The following is an 8893-nucleotide window of genomic DNA, read 5'->3' as shown; positions in this document are numbered from 1 at the left end:
GACTGTTGGTCTGAGTGAACTGGTTATGACTTTGTGATGTCTTGTGCTCAGATGATCCTTGCAGTTTTACTGGTCATCTGCTCCTTTATAGAAGTTAGGTTTGATGAGTGGTTTGCTCAGTTCCACCAGTTTCAGTGAGGACTTAGGAGTACAGCATATTCCTATGGGTTTGGAGTCTGATGTAGACCAAACCAGATGAGGACAGCAAAGTTATTCCCCAAAGCAAATTAGTGAATCAAAGATAATAAAATGTGAGGCTGGACGAACACAGCAGGCCAAGCAGCATCTCAGGAGCACAAAAGCTGACGTTTCGGGCCTAGACCCTTCATCAGAGATGGGTATGTCCCTCTCTGATGAAGGGTCTAGGCCCGAAACGTCAGCTTTTGTGCTCCTGAGATGCTGCTTGGCCTGCTGTGTTCGTCCAGCCTCACATTTTATTATCTTGGAATCTCCAGCATCTGCAGTTCCCATCATCTCTGAAATTAGTGAATCAGTTAGGTTTTGTCAACAAGATGGTGACAGAGAAGGGCTCCTGAGCCATGGCTTATCCACTCCACCACTTTTCTGTTGTTTCTATTTTTATTTCCTCTCTTCTTGTTCCTTTTCTTCCCCTTTCCTTTACTTATCTCTTGTCCTGAACTCGACGGCATTGGCAGCGGTAAGGGATCCTTGCATAGATCTCATGGCTGCAGTGATTGAACCCAACATTGGCTAGAGTGAGCCCAGTGTGGATGTTGTAGCAGCAATGGATGAGCCTTGAGGAGACTCAAGCAAGCCCTTACTTACTTCTCCAGGCAAGCACAGGACCTGGTATTGGAATCAGTAGCCGCTATATCCGTGGAGACAATTTCGGCCCAGCGGTGAAAGGTGGCATCTGAGGATCGATAACTGTTGTTGGTTAGTTCTGGTGCTGGCAGCAGTGAAGCGGTGGCAGAAGGGCAGAACAGTGACATCAAGGCAGGCCCCCTGGGCAGAGATGGAGGGGACAGCGCAGGCAGCAGCAAGGTGTTGGCAGAAGAGAATTAGCCCAGCTGCAAAAGATGGTACCTGAAGAGTGGCAACTTCATAGTCGGTTGGGTCCGGTATAGATGGTGGCAGGAGGGATGGCAGCACAGTTGATGATGAGCTGGCTCAGGACTGATGGATTCCCTTCATATATCTTCCTTGTTCTTTTGTTGTTCTTAAACTATTCAAAATGGCAGCAGTGGAAAACCTTTTCTCTATATTTTAATGTTTTTTCTCACTGTAAAATACACATGACAATAAAATCATTCATATTCATTATCACAATCCTATCTTCATGATCATCATTACTTTTTTAAAAATTCCTTAAGTTCCATTGTGAAATTTAGTGGAATGCTCCCATGTCCTGGAGCATTAAACCAGATTTCTGTATTTGTTGTCCAGCAATATTACCACTGTGTTAATGTTCTGATTATTCATCTGGATAATGCTGGTGTTTATTTGGATTATCATTAATGCGTCTTAATATTGAAAACTTAATCATTTAGTGGTACAGAAATGAATACTGCTGAAAAGAGAGGCATGTTGCTGAAGCTATTTGTCATGCACTCAACAAGACAAACACAGGAATGTCAAATTTCAGGTAATCATAATTTATACTGCAGGAAAAAGCGGTGCTGATTGGTTAGCAATTTGTCTCTGATTAGCCGAGGCGTTGCCATGGAGAGGGCATCTTTGTGAACAAACTTGAATACACAAACAGTTAATACCTGCAAATAATTTAAGATAATCAGTCAAGTTCTGAAGGAGAGTCATACTGGACTTGAAAGTTTATCTCTGTTCCTGTCTCTCTACAAATGCTTCCGGACATGCTGAGTTCCTCCAGCACTTTCTGTCTTGCGTCAAGCTTACAGCTTGGTTCATATACACTTACTAGAAGTGACATATAATCATATGAATGGACTTTTTCTCTGCAAAGAAAAGAAATACGTTTGAGCCTTAGTCCTTTATTGTGTCTCCTTCAGAGAGCCTATTGATTCCCATTGCTTATAAATTGACATTATCAATTGAAATTTGGTAGTTTCACATTTGCTGTGATTGGTGGAAGGTGAAAAAGTTTGGCAACATAAAATCAGAGAATTTTACAGTAAAAAGGCCATTCAGCCCATCATGTTGGTACCAGTTTCTGTAATAGCTACCCAGCTAGTCCCATTTTCCAGGCCTATCTTTAGGCCCCCCAAATTCATCACTTTCAAAGAAATATCTAGCTCTCTTTTGAAACATCCTATGGAATCCACCTTCACCACTCTCGGGCAGTGCATTCCAAATCCTAACAACACATTGAGTAAGGAGGTTTCTCCTCAACTAACTCTGAACTCTCTTGATGACAGTCTTGAATTTTGACCCTGAGTTACTGACTAACTAGTGGAAACAGAACATCATTCTTTACTCTGTCAAAATTCTTCATAATTTTGAATGTCTCAATTGGATCACCACTTAATCTTCTCTGTGCCAGGGAGAATAAGCCCAATTTCACTAATCTTTCTTTATATCGAAAACACTTCACGTCAGATATAATTCATATAAATCTCCTTTGCACTCTATCCAAGGCTTTGACATCCTTCCATAAATAAGCTACCCAGAATTGAACATATATCCCAAATGTGGACACATACAACTGTTCAGCAATATTTAAATTTTGAGTAATAACTTTCACATGTTTTGTTTTGAAGTGTTCTACTAACTACATATTTCTGTGTGGAAGCACGTTCTGAAGGAATTGATGGTAATTTAAATTTTCTTTTTTCTTTAATTGTGTTTCAGGGGCAAAGGGAAGTCGTTTAGAAGCCTACAGTGCCAGTCAAGTAGAACTCTACAACATGGTACAATTTCAAATGCAAATCTAAACTTTATTTGCAAAGTACAACTTAACTTTACTTCACATGTGTCTTGGCATTACAATCCACAATTTTCCTTCTATTAGTTTCAATGGAAAGGAAAATCATGGGTTGGTAATTTGAGACATGAAAATCTAGGTTCTCGGGCTCATTGTATGAACTTAACAGCAACTTTACGTTATGATTCATGCTGGACACACAGCCCTTAATATTAACTCCCAGCCGTGCAATATGAGGGAAAGAGTCAGAAAAATAAAGTCAGAGTCAGTGAAGTATATGGAATGCCTGACCTCAGAACAGATCTGGGTATCATACCTTGGGAAGGAGTACAATGTAGGTTTACAAGAATGATACCTGGACTTCAGGGATTATGTTATGAAGAAATATTTTATAAATTAGGCCTGCTTTCTGTAGAATTTATAAGATTAAGGGGTATCTGATCAAAGTCTTTAAGGCATTAATGGGAAAAGACAGGGTAGATAATGATAAACCATTCCTACTGGTTGGAAATTCTATAATTAGAGTGCATAGTCTAAGGTTATCCGGAGATATTAGGAACCTATTAAAGGGTAGTAGATGATACTAAACCAATTGTTAGTTTTAAATCTAAGACAGATAATTTTTCGTTAAGCAAAGATATTATGGGCCTTAGCAAGTATATGGAGTTAGGCCACAGATCAGCCATGATCTCGTTAAATGGCAGATCAAGCTGAAGGGGCTGAATGGCCTACTCTTTTCCTACGTTCTACATTCCAGTAGAAGGTTGGGTCTAAGACTCCTATTTTATATGTAATTAAGGACAACTACCTGGGCATGAAAACTGAACAAGGTGAAGTAAACTGGCACACTAGGCTAGGAGATAGATCTGGAGCAGAGAAGCAGTGACAGACATTTATTGAGATATTTTAGATTACGCAAAATAAGTACATTCCTAATATAAGAAAATTTTCAAGAGGACAACTCATCATTTATCATTACTTAAAGAAGCTAATGAATGCATCAAACTTAAGAGAAAAGTATTTACTTGCACAGAAGTGGGTGACAAGTCAGGTGACTGGTGTCAATAAAAAGTACAGCAGAAAATGATCAACAGGTTATTCATGAGAAAGAAATTGGAGTTTCAGTGTAAGCTTGGTAGAATTGTAAAAATGTATAGCTGGAGTGTATATTTATATATGTATTGTATATAAAAACAAGCAAAAGTAAATAATGTGAATATTGGTCCTCCATAGACTGAGAGTGGAAATTAATGCTGAATAATAAGGAAATGGTAGATGAGGTGAACAAATAAATGCTACAAAAACAAATTCCAGCAATAGCTGTAAATCCAGAGGTAAAGGGAGGACAGGAACTTGGTGAAATTACAATCACCAGGTAAGTGACACTGAGCATAGTCAGGCTAACAAGTCCCTATGTTCTGACGGACTTCATTCAAAGGTCTTAAAAGATGTAGCTAACGAGGTAGTTAGATACATTGGCATTAATTTTCCAAAATTCACTAGGTTCTGGAAAGTTTCCATCAGACTAAAGTAACAAAGTTAATACCTCTCAGAGAATTGTGCAAGTTTGTAATTCTTGGCAACAGGAGGTAGTGGAGGTGGGGCATTGAATATTTTAAAGCTGGAGATAGATTTTTTTTAAGACAATGAAATCAAAGGTTATTAGAAGTAGATTGGGAATGTAAAAATTGAAATACAAAAGGCCCTGATCTTATCGAACAGTGGAGCAGGATTGACATGCCAAAAGGCTTAGTTCTGCTCCTAATTCATATGCTCATGTGGACATCCAATCTACATCCATGCAGTCTTTGCAGCATCTAAGTTGCTGCCTTGACTCCTGAACTAGTATTAATCCAATTTCATAACCAAATCACCTGTACTGGATGAATTTATACCTGTAAGAAATCTTCTTTGACACAATGTTAGTGTTAAGGTACTCCATAATTATTTTTAATTTTTCAGTGTAGTCACTGTTATGAAAATAGTTACAAATTTACACAATCTCAAAACAATAAGTTAGTGAAGTGAAATTAAACAGAAAATGCCAGAAATATATAGCAGATCAGACACTATCAGTAGAGACAGAAAAACAAAGTTAATGTTTCAGGTTGATGACTTTCTTCAGATAACTGGTTGATCTGTTTTGCTGGTGTCAAATGATGTTGACTAAGGTCTAGGAGAATTCCGTGCTTGTCTGTTTATTTCTATGGGATCTGTAAAATCCATCCAAACAGTCAGATCAGGCCTTGATTTTACATCTCATCCAAAAGATGGCGACAAAGGACCACATGCCCCAGAATTTAAGTGTCAGTCCAGATTAAACAAATATGTTTAGGGACAAAAACAAAGTTGCTGGAAAAGCTGTGCAGGTCTGGCAGCATCTGTTAAGGAGAAAACTGAGTTAATGTTTGGGTCACCGGACCCGAAACATTAACTCTGTTTGCTCCTTCACAGATCCTGCCAGACCTGCTAAGCTTTTCCAGCAACTTTGTTTTTGTTCCTGATTTACACCACCCACAGTTCTTTTGATTTTTAAATATGTTTAGTATCCTGACCCAAAACATCAACCTTTTTGCTCCTCTGATGTTTGCCTGGTCTGCTGTGTTCCTCTAGCTCCACACAGTGTTGACTCTGACTCCAGCATCAGCAGTCCTTGCTATTTCCAGATGTTTAGGAGATATCCACTTTAATATCCTCCTCTTTGTTGCATTAGATAAACTAAAAGACTGGGTAACTATGTAACTGTATGCTGTAAATTTATCTTTCTAATTCCCAATAGGAAGGCAGTAACAAGCTGACCGGACAACCATCAATGTTGTTTCGCTCATTGACTCCATCTGCCCGAATGGAAGGGAGGCTTCAAGCTTCTACATCAATTGCTAATGTGAAGAAGTTGTTTTGACTGAAGAAAGACTTTTCCATTCTGATTCTGTATTATGAGTTCATGCTTATTGTCATTTTATTTCATTACTGTCTCATAAGGTGCATAAAAATGAATTTTGGAGGAACAAAACGTTTATAGTCTTAGTGGACAAATATTTAATTGTTTATGAAGACATGTCTCTCCATTTTATCTGTGTGGTGATTCAGTGTATGTCAGTGTGTTGAAAATATTTGTTTGAAGTATATGTACTTATGGTATATGTGTTAAGATTTATATTCAGTCATTGCATTGCTCATTACATTTTGTAAAAATGGAAAATAAAAATATTTTGTCTTTTATTTTCTTTACTTAGTTAGTGTCATGGGAACATCATCACTTCCAACTTTGCCTACAACTTGCATATCTATTGTCTCCCTGCTGCCATATTCTCACCCTTTCTTCATTGACCTGAATACCAGAAATTTTTGGAGTACCCTAACAACACTGCGAGAATAACTCACATCATAGATTGAAAGGGTTCCAGAAAGCAACTGACTTCCTCATTTCCAACGGCATTTAAAGATAAGCAATCAGTGCTACCATGAGCAGTGATGCCTACATCCATAGAAATTACGAAACAGCGTTTGTTATATCTTGCAGTGTTTCCAGGCCAGTTCGTAGGTAATGCATATAACTGACCTCCATCGGCTTCAGTGTCCCAGCTTTAATTCCCCAGTCTGTGCTGAGTTAGCTAATATTACTAGAAGAGAAAATTAAGAGTAAAACTGGCCTGGAAATTTTGTGTTTTTTTGCTTATTAATCCCTATTAGAAATGATATACCTCTGCATCTCAAGGGAAGCTAGCTCAGTTGCACATCGCCGAGGCTAGACACTAGCTCTCTGACACCTCCTCCTACTGCCCCCTTGATCATGATCCCACCACTGATCACCAAACCATCTCCCAAACCATCCACAACCTCATCGCTTCAGGTAACCTCCCACCCACAGCCTCTAACCTCATCATTCCCCAACCCCACACCGCCCACTTCTACCTCCTTCTCAAAATCCACAAACCTGACTGCCCTAGTCAACCCATTGTCTCTGCCTGCTCCTGCCCCACCGAACTTATCTCCACCTATCTCAATTCCATTTTCTCCCCCTTGGTCCAGGAACTCCCTACCTATGTCCATGGCACCACCTACGCTCTCCACGTCCTCCAAAACTTCCGATTTCCTGGTCCCCAACACCTCATTTTTACCATGGACATCGAGTCCCTATACACCTGCATTCCCCATGCAGATGGCCTAAAGGCCCTCCGCTTCTACCTGTCCCACAGGCCTGACCAGTCTTCCTCCAATGACACCCTCATCCGCTTAGCTGAATTCATCCTCGCCCTCAACAACTTCTCTTTCAATTCCTCCTACTTCCTGCAGACAAAGGGGGTGGCCATGGGTACCCGCATGGGCCCAAGCTATGCCTGCCTCTTTGTAGGAAACGTGGAACAATCCCTCTTCCAAAGCTACACTGGCCCTATCCCCCACCTCTTTCTCCGTTACATTGATGACTGTATCAGCGCTGCCTCGTGGAGCTCGAACAGTTCATCCACTTCACCGACACCTTCCACCCCAACCTTAATTCACCTGGGCCATCTCGGATGCCTCTCTCTCCTTCCTGGACCTCACTATCTCCATCTCTGGCATCCACCTAGGAACTAATATCCATTTCAAGCCTACTGAATCCCACAGCCACCTAGAATACACCTCCTCTCACCCACCTTCCTGCAAAAAGGCCATCACCTATTCCCAATTCCTTCACCTCTGCCGCATCTGCTCCTGAGATGAGGCATTCCACTCCTGGACATCCCAGATGTCCTCGCTTTTCAAGGACCGCAACTTACCCTCCACATTGGTCGAAAATGCCCTTGACTGTGTCTCTCGCATTTCCCTCAGTTCATCCCTCACACCCCATATCCGTAAGAACAACCAAAACAGAATTTCCTTCGTCCTCACGTACCACCCCACCAACCTCCGGATCCAATGCATCATCCTACGACACTTCCGCCGCCTGTAATCTGACCCCACCACCTAAGACATTTCTCTCTCCCCACCCTTATCTGCTTTCCGGTGGGACCACTTCTCCAGGACTCCCTTGTCCACTCCACACTCTCCTCCAGCCCCACCATCCTCAGCACTTCTCCCTGCAACCAGAGCAAGTGCTACACCTCCCCGCTCACCCCCATCCCAGGCCCTAAGAAGACCTTTCACATCAAACAGCTGTTCACCTGCACATCTGCTAATGTGATATACTGTATCAACTGTTCCCGTTGTGGCCTCGTCTACATTGGGGAAACCAAGCAAAGGCTTGGGGACTGCTTTGCGGAACACCTCTGCTCAGTTTGCAACAAACAACTGCACCTCCGAGTCGCGAATCATTTCAACTCTCCCTCTCACTCCTTGGATGACATGTCCATCCTGGGCCTCCTGCATTGCCACAATGATGCCACCCAAAAGCTGCACGAACAACATCTGATATTCCGCTTGGGAACCCTGCAGCCCAACCCTTTTTCGTCTAGGCCCGAAACGTCAGGCTTCCTGCTCCTCTGTCACTGCTCGGCCTGCCGTGTTCATCCAGCTCTACACCTTGTTGTCCCAGCTTGTCCCCGCCTCTCTAACCTGTTCTTCCTCCCACCTCAAGCTGCACCCCCATTTCTTACCTATTAACCCTATCCTGCCCCCTTGCCCTGTCTGTCCTTCCCGGACTGACCTATCTCCTCCCTACCTATACTCACCTCTACTGGCTCCATCCCCGCCTCTTTGACCGGGCTGTCTTCTCCACCTATCTTCTACTCTATCCATCTTCTATCTGCCTTCCCCCTCCCTATTTATTTCAGAACCCCCCTTCCCCTCCCCCATTTCTGAAGATGGATCCACACCCGAAACGTCAGCGTTCCTGCTCCTCTGACGCCGCTCGGCCCGCGGTGTTCATCCAGGTCTACACCTTGTTATCTCAGATTCTCCAGCATCTGCAGTTCCTACCATGTCTGTAACAATGTTATTGACATTTCACCTTATAACGTTCAGCTTGCTTTCTGTTGCCAGACCGTAAGAGGGCAGTGCTACTGACTCTCAGCCACACAGTTAAAGCACAGGCTCAAGCAAACCACTGTGTTT

Source organism: Stegostoma tigrinum, chromosome 17 (genome assembly GCF_030684315.1).
Source record: "Stegostoma tigrinum isolate sSteTig4 chromosome 17, sSteTig4.hap1, whole genome shotgun sequence".
NCBI lineage: Eukaryota > Metazoa > Chordata > Chondrichthyes > Orectolobiformes > Stegostomatidae > Stegostoma > Stegostoma tigrinum.
This window is presented reverse-complemented; position numbering follows the sequence as displayed.